This window comes from Schistocerca cancellata, chromosome 3, assembly GCF_023864275.1.
Source record: "Schistocerca cancellata isolate TAMUIC-IGC-003103 chromosome 3, iqSchCanc2.1, whole genome shotgun sequence".
Lineage (NCBI taxonomy): Eukaryota > Metazoa > Arthropoda > Insecta > Orthoptera > Acrididae > Schistocerca > Schistocerca cancellata.
Window position 1 is genome coordinate 450,809,107 of NC_064628.1, and position 24,683 is coordinate 450,833,789.

The window sequence follows — 24,683 nt, forward strand, 5'->3', positions numbered from 1 at the left end:
GATCATCAGCTGAATCAGAGTCACAAGTATGCAAATGTAAAACGATGTACACTGAATTGTATACATAGTGGAGGAATCGAACCTCCGCGCGGGATTAGCCGAGCGGTCTGAGGCGTTGCAGTCGTGGACTGTGCGGCTGGTCCCGGCGGAGGTTCGAGTCCTCCCTCGAGCATGGGTGTGTGTGTTTGTTCTTAGGATAATTTAGATAAAGTAGTGTGTAAGCTTACGGACTGATGACCTTAGCAGTTAAGTCCCATAAGATTTCACACACATTTGAATATTTTTGAGGAATCGAACCGAATCTGGATGATGTAGCATAATGCTGACAAGAACATGCACTGTTTAAACATCTATTGAGTGTGTGCAAAAGTAATGGAACATTAAAAACATATCCCATTACCACGCCTAATAAGGTGTAGAAAAACGGTTTGCATTCAAGAGAGATTCCAGTGATAACAGAGTGGATAGTTACAGGTCCTGTATGGTTTTCAAGCAAATATTATACCATTCCTAAAGAAAAACAGTGGCAAGCCCGAGTAGCAATAACGAAGGTGGACAGCGATCAAGCTCCCTTGCCTCCGAAGTAGACCATAAATGCTAAATAATTTTGAGATCTGGTGACTGTGGTGGCGAGGGGAGATGTGGCAATTCATCCTCGTGATCACAAAACAAGTCATGAACGATGTGAGCTGTCCGAGCGTCTTGGAGCGCAGCGTCACCAATGGGAAATAACTATTGTACCATGAGCTGGACCTGATCAGGCAAAATGGTCTCATAATCCTTGACAGTAATACGATCTTGTTAAGTAACCTAGGGCCCACGGAATATCACAATATGGCTGACCAAATCACTACCGAACCTGCACCATATTTTACTGCTGGGAGGTAAACAGTGGAAACAGTAAAAAACCACTCATCCGACCAATTCCATTGCTCTGTAGTCCAGGTTTCATGGCTTTGGCAGCTTCTTTTCCTTTTACAGGCATTCGCATCACAGATGAGTAGTTTTGGACTTCCAACTAGCCCCGTGATTCACTGCTTTGGGAGCGCCCTCCGTGTTATTTTAGTGCTAATTAAACTTGCGAGTGCGACATTCAGCTTTGCAGCGACGCTAAAAGCTGTCGTTCTCTTGCTTTTCGTCACAGTCCTCTTCAGTGACCGTCCGTCACGGTCGCTCACCACACACTATCGTCTGCATTCTAACTCAGCGGATGAGTTTTCCGCCTTCCCTGTACGCTGTAGAAATCTGCGATACAGTGCCTCGCCTGCTTACGGAGGCGCCTAGCATACGAACACCTACCAAACGCCCCACGTTCGAATTCACTTATCTCCAGATTAACTACGCAGAACACTGTTCTGACAACGGCTGACACTTCTAACGTACTGAGGACACTGCACGGGTGCCTCTCGTGGTCATATACAGCAACGCAAACTGCAGGCTTGCCAGCATCTGCATTTACGTTCAAGCATGCATTTCTGGATGTGTTTCCACATTTTTGTCCAACCCTGTACTTCCTCTAGAGAAGATGCGCTCACTAGATGGTTCGCCATATATTCCCGCAAAATACATTTACCCTTACATTCCATGCTTTAATTTATAACTTATTTTAGTTGTGAGAATCAGTAGTCGACAAGAAAACGTGGGACTACACATCAGCCCACTGGAGTAGTGGATATTACCACAGTTGTCAATGAGGTTATTTACCATCTTCTCTCAGTTTGTTTTACGATATTTCTAACATAAATCTAATAAACATATTTTGATGAAGATCAATGAAAACTCGCAGTTTACCTCAAGAGAAGAAAAAGGCGGATGAAAAATATGATGGTTTAATAAGCTATCCTCAAAATACACAGCTATGAACGAACATAAATTAATTCCTCAGCTATCGAATATTGTAAATATTTTCGACGGGAAAGAATTAACTACTTCCACAGCACTAGTCACTAAAGGCAGATTTTCAATAATTTATTACGCTTATAAAACAATTTTCTAAAGGAAATACCTCGACATTATTTAATGTGCATGAGTGCTGTAGCTCTTGTTTCCCCCAACATTAACGGATGGCCAATTTCGGAAATTTTGCATATAGAATGTGTGTATACAGCTGCATATTTTTGTTATGAATATGTAATTCTACGCCGACATACAACATTATAATTAGATTTGCTAATTTTAATGCATAGGTAAACACGCACTCATTTCAATAGCAGTTCACATCGACAAACGAATGCCAATTTTTTAATTGCATAGAACCAATCACTCAACCCAGCTGTCATATTCCAATACAGCCGGCATGTTTTCAAGTAAAGTCGAGTATTGATTTCAGATTTTAGACGTACGGTGCTGTTTATATTGTGAAACACAGATGATGTAGTAATTTATTAATGTCATTGTATTTTACTCTTTCTTATCAGCAGAAAGTACCTACCAAAATGATTCCGTAACACACACGAGATGCATTTAAAGTAAAATAAACGAAGAAATGTTAAAGCTGTAATTTAAGACCGTATAGGAACAACCAATTAAAAGTTGTTGTGAGTGTAATTCAATGCAGCAGCTAATGGCCACAATAGCAACAGTAACAATATTAACAGCGCATACCTGAAAGAATGCCACTATCCAGAGAGATATACAAACAGTAAAAACTTTCATGAAGTTCTCATGACTTAATTCCCTCAAGGACATGGAAATAGTTCCACCTGTTTCATTCAAAAGTACGAAACGACTGGGATGGGGCCCCTCCACGCCCGCACCAACGTGGTGACCAAACCAAAAGTTCTACTGTCACCTCCGTAAACATGTTAGTTATCTAGTGGGTGGATCACAGGATGCTGGGCTGTGATGTTGTCCGTGCGTCTGGGTAAGGCTACGCATTAACACGGTCCATCAGGTGATAGATAGTGGACGAAACGCGAGTGAGGGTAGCGATTTGAAGAGCAGAGGGAAAAAAGTGCCATGGCTCGTGCCGTGGGAAAAAAACCTCTGCGACAGTGGGATGGGTAGTAAGAGCAGTAGTGGCTTACTAGCTGCGATAGTTCATGCAAGGTTGGATTTGTTAGTATAGGTATCATGCATCATTACCGTGACAGGCGATGGCGATGTGTCCCAGTTGCTGCGGCTGCTACTTTCCTGGAACAATCAATATCGTTATACAGTAGTGGGAGATCGGCCATAGATCATCTCACTGTGTGGGGGATGTGTGGAGCTTGTTTGCGTGCAGTGTACGGTACGGCTTCCCTGTATGGTGCCAGTTATTCGGCAGTGTATTTCAGCTGGATATCCAGTAAATGCGTCTGATTAACAGGGGCTCGCCTGTGCCGTTATGTTTGCGTAAGCTTGGCCATAGATGTTATGTCCTTGCAAGTATGTCTTTTGGTCTTTTATGTTTCCATCTATGATTGTGGTCGTAGTTCCCCAGATTCAGAATAAACGGGTTCTGCGAATGTCTGGAGTTTCTGTATAGTCTTGTGGTGAGTTTGTGGATTACCTCCGTGAGAGTCTCAAGTCGGTATTCCCGGTGAAGGTCCGCGATGCGTGTGTATCGTGGAGCATTGCTTATGATTTTGAGTACCTTGTTTTGTATGAGCTGCAGACGGCGCAGGCGTGTAGGCGCAGCGTATCCCCAGACGGGAGCTGCGTACGTCAGCAGGGGTCGGATAAGTGTCATGTACATGGACCTCGACACCCTTCTGTTCAGTGTGCTACGCCTGTTGAGCATAGGATAAAGCTGTTTGAGCCTCGCGCTAGCTCGGTTGGTCATGTGTTGTATGTGGTCCCCCCAGAGTAATTTCCGGTCCAGCCAGACACCGAGGTATTTGACTTCCTCGCGGAAACGTATTGGGCGTGCATGTAGAGTTATTGGTCTGCAGTAGCGGTGTTTGCGCAGTTGCTTCGGTCTTCTCGTGAACAGAACGGCTTCGCACTTGTCGACGTTTACTCTAACACGCCATTTCTCCAACCAAGGCTCAGCCACTCTGAGTGCAGTCTGTAGGCGTGACGTAATATTTGATGGTTTCCAATCTTGCGCAAGGATGGCTGTGTCATCCGCGTAGATTGCCATCATTGTGTTGTGTGTGGTTGGGAGATCGTTTATGTAGAGGTTAAACAGTAGGGGCCCTAGGATGCTTCCCTGGGGTACTCCCGCGTGTATACCATGTCGTGTTGACTGTTTTCCCTGCACGTCAGTGTTGAAACTCCTGTCTGTGAGGTATGAGTGTATTAGACGCAGCAGCCCGTCGGGGAATCCCGCGTCGCTGAGTTTGCGGATGAGGCCGTTGTGCCATAGACGGTCGAAAGCCTTTTCGATGTCCAGGAACACTGCCCCTGTAGCTTTGTTTATGTTGAAGCCATGTGTTATGTGTTCAACGACCCGTATGAGTTGTTGTGTTGTGGAGTGGTGATTTCTGAAGCCGAATTGCTCCGGTCTCAGGATGTCATTTGTTATGCAGTGCCTAGTGATGCGTTTGAGAATCACCTTCTCAACAATCTTACTGAGCGAGCTCAGAAGGCTGATGGGTCGGTAATTTTGTGGGAGGCTGTGGTCTTTCCCCGGCTTCCTGAACATCAGGACCTTGGCCGTCTTCCAAAAGGCGGGGAAGTGTTGGTGTTTTAGTATGGCATTCGTTATGTGTGTTAGGTATTCAGTTGCTTTATCCGTGAACTCCTGGAGGACACGGTTTTGAATGCCATCATGACCAGGGGCTTTCCTAGCAGCGGAATGCATTATGGCCCAGGAGACTTCGGCTGTGCTAGCATGTCGAATGTCGTCGCGCGATGGTTGGGCTAGAATGCGTGTAACCTCTTGGTCAGTAGCAAGTGTGAACGCTGGATCTGATGGTACCAGGTTCGGTGTGAATGACGCTGCGAGTGTTCGGGCCATTAGTTCTGCTTTCTCTTCCGCTGAGTATGCAGGTCCGTCGGGCCCTTGAAGTGTTGGCGTGTATATTTTCTCCCTGGTGAAGTGTCGGGCTAGTTGCCACACGCCAGGTCGTGTGGTGTCCAGCCCTTCGAGTGTGTGGTTCCACTGTTGTGTTCTATGTGTTTGTATTTTATCGTGTATGATGCCCTGTAGTCTGTTAATGTGCCGTTTGAAGTACGGACGCCTGGTGCGCTGCCATTGTCTCCTGAGGCGATTCCTCATCGAGATTAGGCCCAGGATTTCCTGGGGCAGGGCCGCACTATGTTGTTGTGAGGTGCGATCAGGTATGGTGCCTGCCATTGCGTCCTGGACGGCGTTAGTGAGGGTTTCTACTGCCTCGTCGATTTGTGCTGTTTCATTAATTTCGTGTATAGGTGGGATGTGGCTATCGAGCGTTTGCTTGAACCTTGTCCAATCCGCACGCCCGTAGTCCAACATCTTACGTTGTTCCATGTGCTGCAGTGTTTCCTCAATGTATAGTATTACAGGTTGGTGGTTTGAGGGCAGATCGTTTTCAACGGAAACGTTGAGTGTCGATGTAATGCCCTTGATGAGGGCCATGTCTATCACGTCTGGCCTGTGTCCCCTCTGATAGGGAATGTGCGTCGGTTCAGTCGGCGCTAGTATGATGTAGTTTCGGCCAAGTGAGTGTTCGTACAGTTTTTTGCCGTTGGGATTTCGTATGCGTGAATTCCATTCTGGGTGTTTTGCGTTCAGATCTCCAGCGACTATTACTCGCGGTGAAATGTTGAGTAGTGTGCTGATATCGCGTGTTGAAATGCCTACAGGGCTGTTGTATACCGATATCAGTGTGGTGTAGGCTCCGTTGAACTTGACTCTGACGGCCGTAGCCTCGATTTTTTCCAGTTCAGGGAGCTCTATGTTTGTGTGCTCAATGTCTTTGTGTATGACGATTGCAGTTCCACCTGACACGGCGCCGCCCGGTCGGTCGGTACGATAGACACAGTAGCCAGGAAAGTTTAATTGTTTGTGCGGTTTGAGTTTAGTCTCGCTCAGTAGCGCGACAAGGATTCCCTTGCGCTCCATGAACGCGGCAAATTCTGCCCTTTTGTTGTGGATCGAGTCTGCATTCCAGAACAGGATCCGTGATAGTGTGTGTGTGTCTGCGTTATGGGCCGGGTGTGGCGTATTATTCATGTAAGAGTGTGAAAGAGTGTTGTGATGGCAGTGTGTATGACAGCCCAGTATCGCCCGGGTTCGGCGCTCATGAGCTGGGTGATAAGTGTAGTGACGGCCATCAGCACCTTGGTAAGGATTTCAATGGTCGTGTGTCGGGGGAATAGTGTTTCCAGTATTCCCCCAGGTGATGTGTTGGTGTTAGGTGTGGCAGCCTGAGGTGTTGTTGTGGTGTTAGCGGCCGCTTGTGCGGGTATTGGTGTGTTGTTTGGGGCGGCATTTGTGTTTCCTGGTAGAGGTTGTGGCGCCTGAGTTACTTCTGTGGTGAGGGGGATGGTAGTGTGAGTTACAGTCTCAGTGTCTTGTTGACTGTTTTCCTGTGTGTTGCTGTTCTGTTGTTGCTGCGTGGCCTGTTGTGGTGATTTCGTGTTCCCCGCTCTGTGTTTGCGTGTACGTTTATTCCGCCTCTGGGCTTGGGGTTCGGGGGGTTCTTGTGTGGATGTGTTTTCTTGTATATGGTGCGTTTCTTCGCAGCTCGTGATTTCCGGGAGTGGGGTCGTGTTGTTTGGGGACATAGGTGTTGGTACCGATGCTTGTTGGGTTTCAGGTGTTGTCTGTGGCTGTTGTGTGGCTGTTGCAGCGGTTGTTTCTCGTGTGTGTGTAGGGCGCTGAGGTTCCGCAGCCTGTGCCGTTCCGCCAGGGCGTGTAACCGTGGCAAACGTTACGCCGTTCCTTACTGGGTTCGGCGCTGGCCTTGGGCGTGGTATGTCGTACAGTACCCTACTTCTGTCTTGTTTTCGCTTCAGCGCCTGTTTGTATGAGGTGCACTGTCTGAAGTTTGCCGCATGGGGCCCACCGCAGTTGGCACAACGTCGCTGGTTTGGCTGTGTTTGTGTGCAGGTGTTGGATCTGTGGTTGCCAGCGCATCCGCGGCAGCGAGTTGCCAGGCCGCAGCGGAGGGCCGAGTGGCCGAACCGCTGGCAGTTGTTGCATTGTTGGGGGACGTTGGGTGGTTCGTAGAGTTCTACACGCACGTCCATCCGCAGAAAGCTCTTTATCTGCAGGATGGCGCGGGAATCAGCCGTGTCGGCTAACTCAACCATGTAGTGTGGTAACGGTGCGTGTGTACGGAACCCTGTCATCCGGGAGGCACTTTTACAGTCAAATCCCAAATAACAGAGGGCCGCATGTACTGTCTCGTTGGGGGTGCTGGGATCCACTCCCTTGATCACGTACTGCTGGGTTCTCTCGTCCAGCGTCCTGTACGTATAGTGTTCGATCTTCCGATCTTTGAGGAAGGTCAGAAGATCTTTATATTCTGTGTCTGTGGCAACGTACAGTGAGGCCCTATCCCCCGAGTACTTTGCATGTAATGTGCTGTGTATGTGCCTTTCCGCGAATGCAGTGTTAAGGGCACTAAGGTTCCCATAGTTTTGTATAACAACTGGGGGGAAACCAGTCTTGTGTTGTGTGGGCACTGTTGTGGCTTTGTGTGTTTTGTTGTTGTTCGCCACAACTGTGTTTGCGTTGGGTTGTGTGTTAATGTTGCTAGCCTGAGGTGTGCTAGTGGGTGTAGGCAACAGCGCCTTTCGGTTGCCTAGCGAGTTTGGTTGCTCGCTTGTTTGTGCCGGTGTTTTTTTTGGTCTGCGTCTTGGGCCCTCCACCTGCCAGGGCTCTGTGTAATGGTTTTCTGTGTCCTCATCCGCCGTCGCAGCCTCGATTTCTTGAGGCTGCGGCGTCGGTGGGAGAATGGTACATGACTGTCCAGTGATAGGTGAGTGTAGCGTGATCTTCAGTGTACTTGTTTTTGTGGGAGAGACGTCCGCCCCGAAAAGTTCGGTGATAGACCGGCGCGACTCAAGCTGCTTTTGCGCTTTCGCGCCAAGCTGTCGAGCGCTCCCAGCCGCTGCCTTGCCCTCGGTAGCGGGCGGGGCGCGAGTTTCGGCGGGTGCAGTCGATCCTCGCGCCTCAACGACTCCGGGCTGTTCGAATCCTCAGATAAACATTTCTCTTCCTGAAACTGTGCCAATTGTTCTACAGTAAGGTTCGATCCCTTGGTCCAAAAATACTATAACTAATCGATATCCCACGATTAGCTCTTTGTATACACATCCTGCCAGTACAGAAATAAATAGGTACGAAATTCAACACTAAATTAACTTATTAACAAAACTAGATAGAGGTACTACAGTTCCAGGAAATTGAATGTTTATCCTACGGAAATCGTCTTCTAGCCCCCACGGAGCAATCTTGATAAAAGTTCACAACAGTTTTTATCTCTGCTTTCATTTCTCCCGTTATGGAAAAATAGGCAGCCCCTGCTGCATTCCAACGCTGATCCATCCCCACATGTGCGAGTCAGCCAGGTTGAATGTAATGCGCTCCATCTAAAAATCCACACTTTTTTGTGTCTCGTAACTGCCAAATATTAAGTCTGATACGAAAACACATGACCAAAATAATGAAAAACATGATTTGTGCTCTTTTGTAACTAGTACCGACAAAATTGAATCACGATAAATAAAAAACTACACGATTAATAACTTATGTGAAATACTAGAAAATTATAACCTGTTTCGGCATTTTTTCGCCCTCTGTCACCTTCGTCATCCAACATCTTTTCAATATTTATATATATGAAACTCTAAAAAATGGATAATGAAGTGTGAATATATGATCATCCAAGTTATTCACATATGTTCAGGCTGTTATTATCTCTGATGAAGAAGACTTAAACAAAATAATGTGTAAACTTATAAAGTACTGTTCAAATGGCGGATATTTATAAATATAGGAGGAAAACCACGTATTTGAAATCTGGTGGAAACACTGCAGTTCTGGAGCTAGGAAATGCTGATAGCAAAAGATACAGTCAGTATACGTATTTTGGACGCTTGACATGAGAAGGATGAAACATATCAAATCTTCGTATCACTATACTGATCCAGTAAACATAAAAATAAAAGCTATAATTAATTTATACATAGTGACTGCAGAATAGTTAAAGCTAGCAAAGCAGAATAGTAGCGACAGGACGCACAGGATAATTAAAATACCGATAATAATTGACACTCTTTGACGAACACATCACGTAGCTTCATTGAAATACATTATGACTGAGGACACAAGAATCGTAAGAGCACAAAAGAACCTGTAACCAAGGACCAAAACAGAGGAATCTGTGCTGCTGTGGACACATGGTAAAAGTGCAATAAGCCCACTGGCGAAAACGTTCGCTAACATATGTTCCAAAAGAAAGAAGAGAATGACTGCATATTAACAAGAACAGACCTTTTAGTGCAGAAGAGAGAATTAAAGAATGGCGAATGGTAGAACTGAACAGAGAGCTCGTGACAGATTCGAGAAACGGCAAGTACCAGTAAAAATTAGTGATAAACGGGCTTAAAAATTCATGAGAAATGTGCAAAACGCCGTGACTACATCGACGTTCCTTGTCGTCATGCCGTAACTCATTTAAGCCATTAGCCTATAATAACAGTTGTTTCGGGTTTATATTATATACTTCAGGCAATGTAATTTTTTGGTGCATTTCCAGAAATAAAGATATTTATGATGAACACGACGTCATATTTTTAATTTCTCATGCAATAATTGGTGTAATACCTTTTATCATTTGTTTCATAAATTTGGGTGGATTGTTTTTTATAATTTTCAGTCTCCAGTATATCACCCTACTTAAATTAGGTCTTTTTTTCAGTTACCGGAAGAGGCAATAATCTCCCATTTCATCTTCATCTACATCCTCTCCCATTTCCATAATATTGTCCTCAAGTGCATCGCCCTTGTATAGACCCTCTATATACTCCTTCCACCTTTCTGCTTTCCCTTCTTTGCTTAGAACTGGGTTTCCATCTGAGCTTTTGATGTTCATACAAGTGGTTCTCTTATCTCCAAAGGTCTCTCTAATTTTCCTGTAGGCTGTATCTATCTTACCCCTAGTGAGATAAGCCTCTCCATCCTTACATTTGTCCTCTAGCCATCCCTGCTTAGCCCTTTTGCACTTCCTGTCGATCTCATTTTTGAGACGTTTGTATTCCTTTTTGCCTGCTTCATTTACTGCATTTTTGTATTTTCTCCTTTCATCAATTAAATTCAATATTTCTTCTGTTACCCAAGGATTTCTACTAGCCCTCGTCTTTTTATCTACTTGATCCTCTGCTGCCTTCACTACTTCATCCCTCAAAGCTACCCATTCTTCTTCTATTGTATTTCTTTCCCCCGTTCCTGTCAATTGTTCCCTTATGCTCTCCCTGAAAATCTGTACAATCTCTCGTTTAGTCAGTTTCTCCAGGTCCCCTCTCCTTAAATTCCCACCTTTTTGCAGTTTCTTCAGTTTTAATCTACAGGTCATAACCAATAGATTGTGGTCAGAGTCCACATCTGCTCCTGGAAATGTCTTGCAATTTAAAACCTGGTTCCTAAATCTCTGTCTTACCATTATATAATCTATATGATACCTTTTAGTATCTCCAGGGTTCTTCCATGTATACAACCTTCTTTCATGATTCTTAAACCAAGTGTTAGTTATTATTATATTGTGCTCTGTGCAAAATTCTACCAGGCGGCTTCCTCTTTCATTTCTTAGCCCCAATCCATATTCACCTACTACGTTTCCTTTTCTTCCTTTTCCTACACTCGAATTCCAGTCTTCCATGACTATTAAATTTTCGGCTCCCTTCACTATCTGAATAATTTCTTTCATTTCATCATACATTTCTTCAATTTCTACGTCATCTGCAAAGCTAGTTGGCATATAAACTTGTACTTCTGTAGTAGGTGTGGGCTTCGTATTTATCTTGGGCACAACAATGCGTTCGCTGTGCTGTTTGTAGTAGCTTACCCGCATTCCTATTTTCCTATTCATTATTAAACCTACTCCTGCATTACCCCTATTTGATTTTGTGTTTATAACCCTGTAGTCACCTGACCAGAAGTCTTGTTCCTCCTGCCACCGAACTTCACTAATTCCCACTATATCTAACTTTAACCTATCCATTTCCCTTTTTAAATTTTCTAACCTACCTGCCCGATTAAGGGATCTGACATTCCACGCTCTGATCCGTAGAACGCCAGTTTTCTTTCTCCTGATAACGACATCCTCTTGAGTAGTCCCCGCCCGGAGATCCGAATGGGGGACTATTTTACCTCCGGAATATTTTACCCAAGAGGACGCCATCATCATTTAATCATACAGTAAAGCTTTATCTCATGTGCTACCATAAATAATTAATAACTTTGTGTTTCGTGTTTCGAATCCTGCCTCGGGCATGGATGTGTGTGATGTACTTAGGTTAGTTAGGTTTAAGTAGTTCTAAGTTCTAGGAAACTGATGACCTCAGATGTTAAGTCCCACAGTGCTCAGAGCCATTTGAACCATTTTTTTTCGTGGTTTCGGACAGAGAAGATGTTAACGACTGAAGAGCTAAGACGTTGATTCTGCATTGACAAAATCGAACCGTCAAGAAACGGTCGAACTGTTCTCTGAAAATAGTAATACTAGCACAAACGCTCACCAATTGAGGCAGACGGCTGGCTAGCATCATGCCGTTACTAAATCAGGGAAACTTCCAAACTATCACACTGCAGGCAGCAAAAAAAAGGCATAGTATCAAAGATTTGGCTACCATTCGTCACTGACATGTCTGTCATTATAACTTTGTGTCTTTCTGCGACGTGCTAAATATCAGCGTATAATGATAAAAGAAACTGGAAAATGTCCCGTGCACCGTACGGAACGGCGAAGGAGTACGTGAAACTTTGAAGTACTCCTGCAAAAAGAGAAACTGCTCAATAAGCTCCACTAGAGGGTGGACGACTTTTTTCCGACGAATACGCGACAGAATTTTTAAACGGCTTCCGAGAGAACTCGCTGACTGAAAAGGCTTCCTACTACAGATCTTCAGTGTATCTGAAGCGAGGTCGTCTGAAAAGACTGTGCCTGAAACATCTGCGCCACCCGCCGAAACGAATTCATCGAAATGCGATTTCAGAAATGCGCTCATGTTGCCAGGCTGTAGAAGTCTTGGAGTTTCGTTGAGAACGAGAGTCCCTGAAACATGCCGCGTGCAACCGTTTCCCTGACGGAACCAGTGCACCTAAAGATGAGTCAGCGAAGGCTTGTTTTACTCTCCATCAGGCGCTGTTGGTCATGAATGCCGATGTAATGATGTTATTTTGTGGACAACAAATATCTATCACTCTTTTAACTTTTTCCAGTAGCTTTCTTGCCCATACACATTGCAAGGCCAGATCGTATAATATCAGTATCTAGTTCTGCTACGTACAGCCTTCTTCACATCTCTAAACGTGTAGTTAAGTAGGCACATTATCACTGGTTAAGCTTAAATACTTGCTCTGAAATTCGCGGAGCAGTTACAAGGTATATAGATCTAGCACCACGTTACGTTATTACAAGTGATTAGTTAATGATGGTATCAAAATGAATCGGGTAATAATCTGCAATGGTCATAAGATACATACGCCTAAGAAACTAAAAAAAAAAAAATGTTGGCCCTTCAGATACACATCGATCTTATCGGAGCTACCTGAAGTCACAACCAACAAATATGATTATTCCGTACTAAAATTGACTTGAAGTTGCAAGGATTGAAACGTATTTTTTATGAAAATGATAGTCTTCAGAAAACTAGTTTCCTACTTGCGAATTAACGCCAGTGCGAATAGTGACTGTAGCCATTACTGTTTTAGGTTCGTTGTGGCCTTGATATCTACAATGCCCGAATATTTACACGAGACGATTCTAAGCAGCCAATTGTCAGCAATGCCCTCTATAGGTAATTTGCCATTGCTTTTTACACAATTTTTATTTCCAAGCAATTTTCCTGCCGAAAATTAAATGCCCATACATTAAGTCGTTTCCACACAGTGTGTCTTAGTTATGTTACAACTTTCAGACGTAGTGAAAAACGATTAATTTGTGATTTAGATAGAGAACCTTGGTCCAGAAACGAGCCATTCGAAATATATGAAACTAAATTCGTTCTGAGACTTTCTGTCATGCGAACACAAAAATCTAAGAATCGTTGAAATGGTCCATTTATCACACGTATCTACAAAAGCTGCTCGTTTTAAGTTTCTTTTATTTATTTATTTTGTGGTAAGTTCCTATGGGACCAAACTGCTGAGGTCATCGGTCCCAAGGCTTACAGACTACTTAATCTAACTTAAACTAACTTGCGCTAATGACAACAGACACACCCACGCCCGAGGGAGGACTCGAACCTCCGACGGCGGAAGCCGCGCGATCTGTGGCAAGGCGCCTCAGACCGTGTGGCTACCCCGCGCGGCTTTTATTTATTCTTAACATTTCGCTGCATTAGTTTCGGCGGTTACCGCTCTTCATCAGAAGTTCAAGCACATATAAGGTGAATTCGTACACAACAGACTAAATTTCGGACGTTGTCCAGGGATTTTTTCTGAGTATTTTCGAGAAAGAGACCTGTGGTCTCATTTTCTTCCACGTCATCAATCTTCTGACTGGTTTGATGAGACCGGCCACGAATTCCCCTCTTCTACTAACCCGTTCATCTCAGGGTGGCAACTGGAACTTACATTCTCAATTATTTTCTGGATGTGTTCCTACCTCTGTCTTCCCCTGCAGTGTTTAACCTCTAGTACCATGTTAGTTATTCATTACTTGATACAAGTCTTTCAAAGCTTTGTTAAATTCTGACTGTAACAGTAAATCTCCTATGTCTTCCATTTTGATCGCCAAACTTTCTATCACGTATCCCCTGTAGAGGCATTCAACGTACTTTCTCCGCGTAGTTGCTCTGCCATCTGCGCCACCAGTGGAATCCCCATTGTAGTCTGAATGTTGCCGCCCTCGGTTGTAATTTTAGCGAAGATTGCTGTGATTTTCTATTCACTGAATGAGTACTTCCGACGACCACTTCTTTATCGATTTCTTCACAGTTTTCTTGCAGCCATTTCCTCTTGGTTTTCCTGCACTTTCTACTTATTTCATCGCTACATGTCATCTTAATTCTGTGTTTCTCTGAACATATTTCTATTTCCTTCTTTCGTCGATTAATTGAAGTGTTTCTTCTGTTATCCAAGATTTCTTCACAGTTGCATACCTTCTTCCTTACTCTCTCCAACTTCACTCATTTTAGACTGCACTGCCTATAACTTCAAACGCATTTCAATATCTCTTGGTACTTAAATATCTCACCATTCTGCACATTCCGGAAGATTCTCTTAAGCTTCAGTCTACTGCTCATTGTTACTAAATTGTGTTGTACAAATGTACTCTTGGGTGTCTACTTTTGGGTACCACTGACAATCAAGTATCTGATTTCGGAGTCTCTACCTGATCATAATGTATTTCAGCTGGATTCTGCAGTGTCTCCGGGCCTTTCTCTTGTACTTCTCCCAGTCATGTGTTGTTTGAACAGCTTAATTGCTATTGGCAGTTGAAATTAATTGCAGAAAATTAGTCTTTATGTTACCGATTCCACATTCCCCCGTAACTCTCTTCTACTCCTTCCCCTACTACCGCATTCCCACAACCCACATTACTAGATTAACATCTTCCTTTACAGACAGAATTACTCGTTCAGCATCCACGTATACTATTTCTGCATCTCATCTTCTGCTTTGGACATCGGCGTGTATACCTGAACTGTCGTTGTTGGCGTTGGTTTGCTGCCAGTTGTGATGAGAATAACCTTATCACTGAACGCTTCACAGTAACTCACCCTCTGCTCTATTCTTTTATTTATAACGAATCCTGCTCCCATTACATCATTTTCTTCTGCATATAACATCATGCTATATCGTGTGACCAGAAATTCTTATCTTCTTATTTTATTTCCATGTCATTACACTGGCCACTCCTATATCTAGACTAATTATTCCTATTTCCATTACTAGATTTTTCTAGTTTCCTTAACACGTTAAAACGTATGATATTCAACGCTCGGACCCGTGGAATGTTCCCTTTCGTTAGCGATTGTTTGGAAACGTAATTGTTCATTCCCTCTCGGCCCAAGATGTTGACAACCATAATACCTGGGACTATGCGGCTGGTCCCGGCGGAGGCTCGAGTCCTTCCTCGGGCATGGGTGTGTGTGTTTGTCCCTAGGATAATTTAGATTAAGTAGTGTGTAAGCTTAGGGACAGATGACCTTAGCAGTTCAGTCCCATAAGATTTCACACACATTTGAACAACAACATAATACCTGGTTTATTCCTCGTCTTCCGAAATTGACAATTTGATAAAATGACAGGCACCTGTTGTGCCAAATCATGACGAAAAACATTTTAAAGCTGTAAATCAACACATTCTTAAAGCAAGACAGATGTAAACCGATTGTCCATACACCGCGGGAAATGAGGCCGTTGTGGGCGAGGAAATATACCCCTTTACAATTAGGTGACTCACCTATCGAGTTTCACCCAACCACAATGCCATACGAGTCATTTTGTTTCCAGGGTATTATGATATACAGTAAATAAGACTTTAGTTGAACACAGCCAAGTTGGTACAATACTCTTAGTTCGTGACACACTAATTACTTCTACTTTCATGAATCACTACCACATATCGCTGAATATAATACATAAATTCATTTCAGCTTACGCATTAGAAACATTGCCTTCGTACTAAATGAAAACTTAAACTGTTTTTAAAATAGTCCGCGCAGGAAATTTTTCACCGATTCGCTTGTTATAAAATACAAAATAACTTTCTCGAGAGAAAAGAAAATTTGGTTCATGTTACCGAATAATCCAGCCTCAGTTTGCTTGACGACCTTTGACAAGCTCCAAAGGGTAAAAGCTCCAGATGACATGTCCTCACCGTAAACTAATGTGTGATACACGTGGCCTACACACCACGTCATGACCATATCCATCCTTCAGTGGGGTATTCCGTTAAGCACCATGGCGCTATTAGCACACACTGTTTCTTTCACCAATTTCTCAGTATACGATTACCAGTATCTTTCCTCGATTATTATATTCAAAACACAGCAATTTCTTACTCTTCATTAATTACTTTGCGTGCTTGAGAGCGCAAGTGTTTATGCCGGGTCCTTCAGTTTTGCGTGCACTCTCTCTCCTAATTTGATTGTGGTTTGCAACTTTCATTTACATATTCTCGTGTGCTACCATAAATAATTAATAGCTTTGTGTTTCGTGTTTCGAATCCTGCCTCGGGCATGGATGTGTGTGATGTACTTACGTAGGTTAGTTAGGTTTAAGTAGTTCTAAGTTCTAGGAAACTGATGACCTCAGATGTTAAGTCCCATAGTACTCAGAGCCATTTGAACCATTTTTTTCGTGTCTCTGTGATTGTAAACTCCATTCTCAATACTATTTTTACACGGAAGACAGCTACGTATAGCCAACAGTATAATGTAGTTAAAAGTAAACCTGTACTCTCACTGCAGTTCAGCAGAGATATCTGTTTCTCTTCAACTATGAACCGTACAGTGATATATATATATATATATATATATATATATATATATATATATATATATAGTATGAAGACACGAAAGAATTAAACATTGGCTATGAGTGGGCGTTTATTTAAATCAAAGGGGAAAGTTGAAAATTTGTGCCGGTGATTCGAACCCGGATGTCCTGCTTGCTAGAACACAGTGGTCACTGCAACTGCACTGACTGCCTTAGCTCGCCTCCCGTCAGACCCAAATTCTCAGTTTATCGACACACACTATCTATCCATAATGCTCTATAATTAAGGCAACGACGGCCAATGAACTCATCAGTGCAGATGCATACCAGGCTCTAACTCTTAAGGGGGGTAGGGCGTCAAACGGACCGACTTGGAGCAGGAGAGGCACCACAGGACATTTTATTTTCTACTGTCAAAATTTTACAAATAAATTCATGAAACTTTGTCAGCACGTCCAGGAAGGATTCAGGATTCATACTAACAGCAGTGGAAGTGCAAAAACATAACAAAATAATTTTTTTTAGATATGAAATTTCATCATTTTTGACTTACTGTTGGCTGCATTTGTTGCTATAGGTACATTTTTCTTCACAAGTAAGAGAGATTCTTCGATGAATTTTGCACAGCATACAAACCATACTCACAGGACTATGAAACTCTAGAACTTTCCAAATCTATTAAAAACTGTGGTAAAAATTGAGATAATTAACTACAAAATTTGATTTTTTTCCAAACATTAAGTTTAAAACGTAACAGCTCATTCATTTTTTCATAAATTAAACAGATTCTAGAGTTTCAGACACCTGTAAGTATGGTTTGTATCCTATGCAAAATTCATCGAACAGTCTCTTTTACTTATGAAGAAAAGTGTACCTATAGCAACAAATGCAGCCAATAGTAAGTGAAAAAATGATGAAATTTCACGTGTAAAAAAATTATTTTCTTATGTTTTTGAACATCCGCTGCTATGAATGTGAATCCTGAATCCTTCCTGGTCATGCTGACAAAGTTTTATGAATTTACTTGTAAAAGTATAACAGTGGAAATTAAAATGTCCTGTGGTGCCTCCCCTGCTCCAAGTCGGCCCGTTTGACGTCCTACCCCCCTTAAGGGAGTCTGCGAAATGCTGCGAGTAATGGGGATAATGGGCAAGGGGTACTATATTCATAGCATGTGGATAAATTGAGAATTTGGGTTTGACGGGAGGCGCGCATGGTTAGTTCGTGCAGTCGTGATAATCACTGTGTCCGGATAGCTCAGTGGTCAGATCATCTGCCCGTTAAGCAGGAGACCCAGGTTCGAATCCAGGTCTGGCACAAATTTTCATCTTTCCCCATTGACGTAAATCAACGCTCCACTCGCAGCCAACGTCTAACTCCTTTGCATATTAGTGCTACTTTTGTTCACCACTCATGCGATCAGCGTGCCTCGAAGAGTTATTTCAGGTTAAGATGATGGGTGCGTTGCAATTTACGGCAAGAGGGATTCTCAGCGTGACAAGTAGACGGCCAAATGGCGTTCATCATAGCGATATCGTTGGTTGTGACTGTTGTCATGAGATCATTTCGTAGTGGTTGCCGCTGTTAGGGGATTCAAGCGTATCGCGCCTTACGACATTAACCGTTTGCAGCAAGGAAGATTAGGGTTACATCAATAACGGATCAGAACTCGAGCATGAGCTCGGATTAGACAGTATTAGAACAAGAAATAATCCGTGGATGTTTCAGGAGAACGTTCTGGTGTTTGACGGCTGACCAGAGATTTGTGTGCGGGTGTAGGGATTCGCCCGCTGCGGCATCTCGCGTGGTAGTGCGCCACGTGGCGGTTTTCCGTGAACAGCGGGGGGAAGATGGGCCGCTCCCAGAGGAGGGGCCTGGGAGTGTAGCTAATGAGCTCACGGTCGCCAGCCAGGGCGACATCCGGCCGCTCGCTGAGTTGGCGGCCACCACTGCATTAGCCGCTCACGCGTCACCTGAGAGCTGACCGCACTTCCCTGCAGCTGCCAGTGGGTAGAGCAAACGCCTGTGTCGCCCAAACTACACTCAGTACTATGCACCAAATGTATCGTGAAACACGATATAGTGAAATGGGTCCCTTTAGGCTTATTAAATGCTGATCAATAGTAAGTAATGCAACACTTTTCTGAAAGCAGATTGATTTTATTCAAGATTACAGTGCATCATGTTATCCCCCTCTCCTTGGCTACAGAATCCTGTTTTTCAACATAATCTCTGTTCAGTGCAATGGCCTTACGCCACCTTACTGGAGGGCCCTGTATGGCCGCATCGTAGAACTCTACTGGTCGACGTCGGAACAAACGTCATGCTGCACCAATAGCCTCCCGATCATATACATACTGCTTCCCATGGAGAACATCCTTCATTGGTCCAAACAGTTTCAAAATCGGGTGCGAGATCCGGGCTCTAGGGTGGATGAGATAGAACAGTCCATTGAAGTTTTGCGAGCTCTTCTCGATGGACGAACGTGTCAACACTACCAACAAAGACGTCCAGTTGAGCAGCAAGGTGTTTTATTGTGATATGTCGTGCACTTCGAATGAGAGTGTCCGCACGTTTCAGCACTGCAAGAGTCACAACTGTGTGCCGTCGGCTAGTATCCCGGAGATCGAACACGTTTGAGCGACCTTGTTGCCATGATGACAAAAGCATCGTCCAACAACCCACCGCGCTATTGTTCCCTGCCACATCTCCGTAAACTTTCTGCAAGCGTCTGTGAATATCTGCGTGGAACGCACCTCAATTACAAAAAACGGTTCAAACGGCTCTGAGCACTATGGGACTTAACTTCTGAGGTCATCAGTCCCATAGAACTTAGAACTACTTAAACCTAACTAACCTAAGGACATCACACACATCCATGCCCGAAGCAGGATTAGAACCTGCGACCGTAGCGGTCGCGCGGGTCCAGACTGTAGCGCCTAGAACCGCTCGGCCACTCCGGCCGGCGCACCTCAATTACAGACTCATTTTGAAACCTACGTATAGCACTGCCATCTATCGAAACTTCAAGAATCTGCAGCGGCTAAAGTAGGAATATGCCAGAAGATTCCACAACAAATTCCGCATTTTTTTCAATTGAAACTGGCCGAGAAAAGTAATGTGTTGCATTACTTATTAAACATTCCTCGTAGTTTATCAATCGATCGTGTGTTATTCCGCCCCCACCAAAACTTCTTCTGATATTTAAGTCTTTTTGATTGTATGTCAGTGATGACTTGAATCTCTGCAGGTTCGCCTCATTTGAGGAGTAATGCAGTACGAAAGGAAAATTCTTTTTGTATTGTAATCATTACCAGAAATTATCGAAGTATTCAGGTGTCGGTTTTGTCCGTTACCCAGACAAGCGAAAATGAGAGTTAATGAGATACTCAACCAAAATCTGTGAGCCATTGTTCTCTGCACCATTAGTTAAATTTGAAAGTAAAAATTTTCAGCATTCATACATCCTAACACTGTTTTCAGGTAATCGGAATATATATTTTTCAACCACATACCGATCTTTGAATAACGAAAAACTGTCTTGGAAATACATCTCCGTCAAGTACTACAAAATCAAATATATTTACGTGATTATCACACTTAAGGGGGGTGGGACATCAAACGGGAAGACTTGGAGCAGGAGAGACACCACAGGAACTTTTAATTTCCACTGTCTATACTTTTAAAAATAAATTCATAAAACTTTGTCAGAATGAACAGAAAGAATTCAGGATTTACACTTATAGTGGTGGAAGTTCAAAAATATAAGAAAATAATGTATTTTTTTACATTTGTATTTCACCTTTTTTCACTTGCCATTGGCTGTATTTATTGCTATAGGTACACTTTTCTTCATAAGTAAGGGAGATTCTTCGATGAATTTTGCACAGCATACAAACCATACTTACAGGTGTATGAAACTCTAGAATTTTCCAAATCTATTAAAAACTGTGGTAAAAATTGAGATAACTATGAAATTTGAGTTTTTTCTAAACATGAAGTTTAAAATGTAACAGCGCATTCATTTTTTCATAAATTAAATAATTTCTAGAGTTTCATACACCTGTAAGTATGGTTTGTATGCTGTGCAAAATGCATCGAAGAATTTCTCTTACTTATGAAGAAACGTGTACCTACAGCAACAAACGCAGCCAATAGAAGTGAAAAAATGATGAAATTTCACATGTAAAAAAATTTATTTTGTTATTTTTTTGAACTTCCACTGCTATGATTGTGAATCCTGAATCCTTCCTGGTCATGCTGACAAAGCTTTATGAATTTATACGTGAAAGTATAGACAGTGGAAATTAAAATGTCCTGTGGTGTCTCTCCTGCTCCAAGACGGCCCGTTTGACGTCCTATCCCCCTTAAAGCAATTGAAACCAGCTGTCAGAAAGGACGACAGTGATTTTCGCATGATTTGTCACTATCAAGTTATGTATCTCGATTAAATTTAGACTACAGGAAGAAAAGCTAGTGTACGGTATAGTGTAGTATAGAAGCTAAGTGAAAGAAATACTCAATTAGAAGAAAAGAAATTAAACGTTTGTTCAGACAGTAATAACACTGAAGACACCGCGTTTCATGATGATCCCCTAGACATAACAGCATGTGGGACATGGTTCTTGATGCCGTGTGTCGTCACCATGGGAGGCAGTGGTTGTTCTCCAACGTGCTCCCGTAGTGGCCATAAGGTTGGTAACGAGTTCTTGTGATAGGGTGTTCCCTTCCTTCTCCAGCGTGGTTGATCGAGGGGTGTATATTATTCAGACATCTGGAGATACCCACACCATAAGACCTACGCTACCAAAATGACAATGATATACATACCCTAATATAGCGAAAGGTGACAACACATAATGCACCCAGGCACACTGTCGAATGTGATTTTTCTGATGGTCCAGGTGTTTTGGTTTGGGGAGGTACGATGTTGCATGGGTGTAATGACCTCCAAATCTTTGAACACGGAACATTTATCGGTCCACTTTAGTGTGACATTGTGCTCCTTCCCCAAAAGCGTCTTTTCAGGGAGCAACCGATCCTGACTGCATTTTTATGGATCACAATACGCGAAAGCATCGAACAGCCCAGGTGCAGTATCTCTTGGAAAGAGAAGGTATTCGGCTAATGGACTGGCCTGACTGTTAGCCCGACTTAAATCCCAGAGAGCATGAGTGGGATGCGTTGTGGAGACGACTGAAACGCGTCCATATGTACCTACGAGTTTCCAGCAGTTGTTCACTGCGATGGACGCCCGACCACGAGAACTCCTCTCCAATCTTGTAGCCAGTATGGTAGCACGTTGGAGAGCGTGCACTGGTGTTCGTGGTCATCACACGCCATATTAAAAACAGTGTCCCGCGTGCTGCCTGCCGGATAGGCGAACAAACACACACACACACACACACACACACACACACACACACACACACAAACACACTGAAGTATCTGCACTAGCAGAATAGAAAAGCGGAAAACACAAGTCGGAAAACAATTTATTGAAATCACCAAAACGAAACAATAACACAATATCCAAAAGAACAACCGACTCAGTCCCAACTGCGGATCGACAGAAATACAAAATAACAAATAATAATAAAAAAGACCAGGCTCTTCATGGAGAGCGAACACAAACAGTTCTACAACGTCAAGAGGTTCACCGACTATGCCAAGGGATCAGCCAGCTAGAACAGGCGTCTGGCCGTGGCTGCCAGGGTGGCAGCTCTGTATCCTTCCGATTTTTTTCCCTTTATTGCATTTCGATTCCCCTCCCCCCCCCCTCCCCGAGGGGTGGGTGGCCTGGCAGCAGCTTAATATGCCGCTCTACAGCCTACAGAAAAGTTAAAAAACATAATCATACAATAAGCAAACAATAAAAACAGGTGATAAAACGGTGACATTGTAAAAAACTGAAAAGTGGTGGAAGGTTATGGAATTTAAAATATAATAACAGGGCATTGACGATGCGGATCAGGACACACAGTAAGTAGACAGGCACAATTAAAAAAAGACACACACAGCGACAGTCCGGTTTCTGTTCACACGAGATAAAAAGCACAAAAACCGACAGTATGGTGGCTGTTTGCAACACAGAGAGGGGACGCACAAAACTGAGCATTCACTTAAAACAGCACTATAGAAGCGACACGGCAGCAGATGGGGGCGGGAGGGAGGAATCGGACCGTTGAGGGGGGGGGGGAAAGGGGGGAGACGAGGAAAAGAAAAAAAGGGGGAGGCGATAAAGGGAGAGGGGGCTCAAAGGGCTCTGAGCACTATGGGACTTAACTTCTGAGGTCATCAGTCCCCCAACCAACCTAAGGACATCACACACATCCATGCCTGAGGCAGGATTCGAACCTGCGACCGCAGCGGTCGCGCGGTTCCAGACTGTACCGCCTAGAACCGCTCATCCAGTCCGGCCGGTGGAGGGAGAGGACATAGAAAGAAGGGGGCAGGGTGGACGCGAGAAGGAGTGGGAAAGGCACTGGAGGGGAAAGCAAAAGGACTCGGGGGAGAGCTGAGACAGGGTAGGCAGGGAAAAAACAGGATGGAACGGGGAAGAGGAGAGAGAGAGCGCAGGAAAAGGACAGAGGGAGGGAGGGGGAGGTGAGGATCAGAGTTGATAGGAGGGATAAATGGAGGGAGAGAGGGCATTGTCTGGGATGGGGAGTTGATGGAAGCCACCTTCGGAAAGGAGATGACGGGTGTAGAGGTGGAGGGTAAGAGAGACAACGATGAATGTGCGGCAGAATGCGGGGGTTGGATAGGAGAGAAGCAACCGTGGGATGAGGGGGGTCAAGTCAGCAGGAGATGTAGAGGACGTGGATATGTTCGAGGAAAAGGAACAGATGGGGGAAAGGAATCAGGTCATAGAGGACCCACGTGGGGGACAGGAGGTGTATACGGAAGGCAAGGTGGAGTGTATGGCGCTCGAGGATCTGGAGGGGCTTATAGAACTTGGGGGGGGGGGGGGCAGATATACAGGCGGGACTGTAACAGAGGATGGGATGGATTAGGGATTTGTAGGTGTGGAGGATGATAGAACGATTCAACCCCCATGTCCGGCTAGAGAGGAGTTTAAGGAGTCAGAAGCGATTGTTGGCTTTGGATTGGATACAGCGGAGATGAGGGGTCTAGGTGAGGTGACGGTCAGTGGTGAGTCCAAGGTAGGTAAGGGTGGGGGAGAGGTGGATAGGACGGGCATAGATGGTAGGGGAAAAATCAAGGAGCCAGACGGAGCGAGTGGTATGACTTACAATGATTGACTGGGTCTTGGAAGGATTGATTTTTAGGAGCCACTGGTTACAAAATGCGGCTAAAAGGTCAAGGTGATTCTCATCTACAACTATGTCTCACCTACAACTATTCTGCATTGTGTGTCATCAGCATTGCCTTAGTTTCCCTCTCTGTGTGTAATATCGGTCCTCTTTCTATACGATAGTGAACCAGTGTATCTGTCACGTTGACAGTACTACCCAAAATATATTTTCTAACCGAGTCTCGAACTCGGGATTTAAGCCTTTCGCAGGCATGTGCTCTACGAACTGAGATACCCATGTACGACTCCTAAGCCGTCCTTCCGCCAGTACCTCGTCTCCTACCTTTCAAACTGCAAAAAAGTTCTCCTGCGAAATCAGCAGTACTACCCAAGTTTTTCTCATCCCCAAGCACACTGACGGCAAAAAGATCGCAACACCAAGAAGGAGTTGTGAAACATAATCGAAACTATGTAAGCGTGTTTCTGCATATGAAAAATTATTTCTCTGAAAATTTCGTGCTAGTCGCATAGCGCATAGTGCCACTATGAGGACGCAAATGAAATTGGCTTTAAATACGCTTTGCAACTGTCGTGAGCGTTACTTACCTTGAAGACTGGAGGTGGTGAGTTGATCTTAGTCAGTAATGCCATTATCAGCACCTCAGTGAGTTTGAACGAGGTCGTGTTATAGGATTGCGAGAAGCCGGATGTTCCATCCGCGATGTTGCAGAAAGACTTGGAAGGAATTTAGTCACCGTACATGATTGCTGGCAGCGGTGGTCACAATAATGTACGGTCGCAAGAAGACCGGGCTCCAGACACCCAAGTGGCACTACAGAGAGGGAAGACCATCGTGCTCGACGTCTGGTTCTGGAACATCGTACTGCATCTGCAGCTGCAGTA

General features: G+C 44.0%; 1 protein-coding gene and 1 non-coding gene across 2 annotated transcripts in view; both read left to right on the forward strand.

Moving 5' to 3' along the window:
* Positions 1-24,683, forward strand: part of LOC126176362 (uncharacterized) — a 1,325,137-nt gene that overhangs the window by 1,163,179 nt on the left and 137,275 nt on the right. The window lies entirely within an intron of this gene.
* Positions 17,769-17,841, forward strand: Trnan-guu (transfer RNA asparagine (anticodon GUU)). The gene has a single exon. It is a non-coding gene; the product is annotated as a tRNA-Asn (tRNA).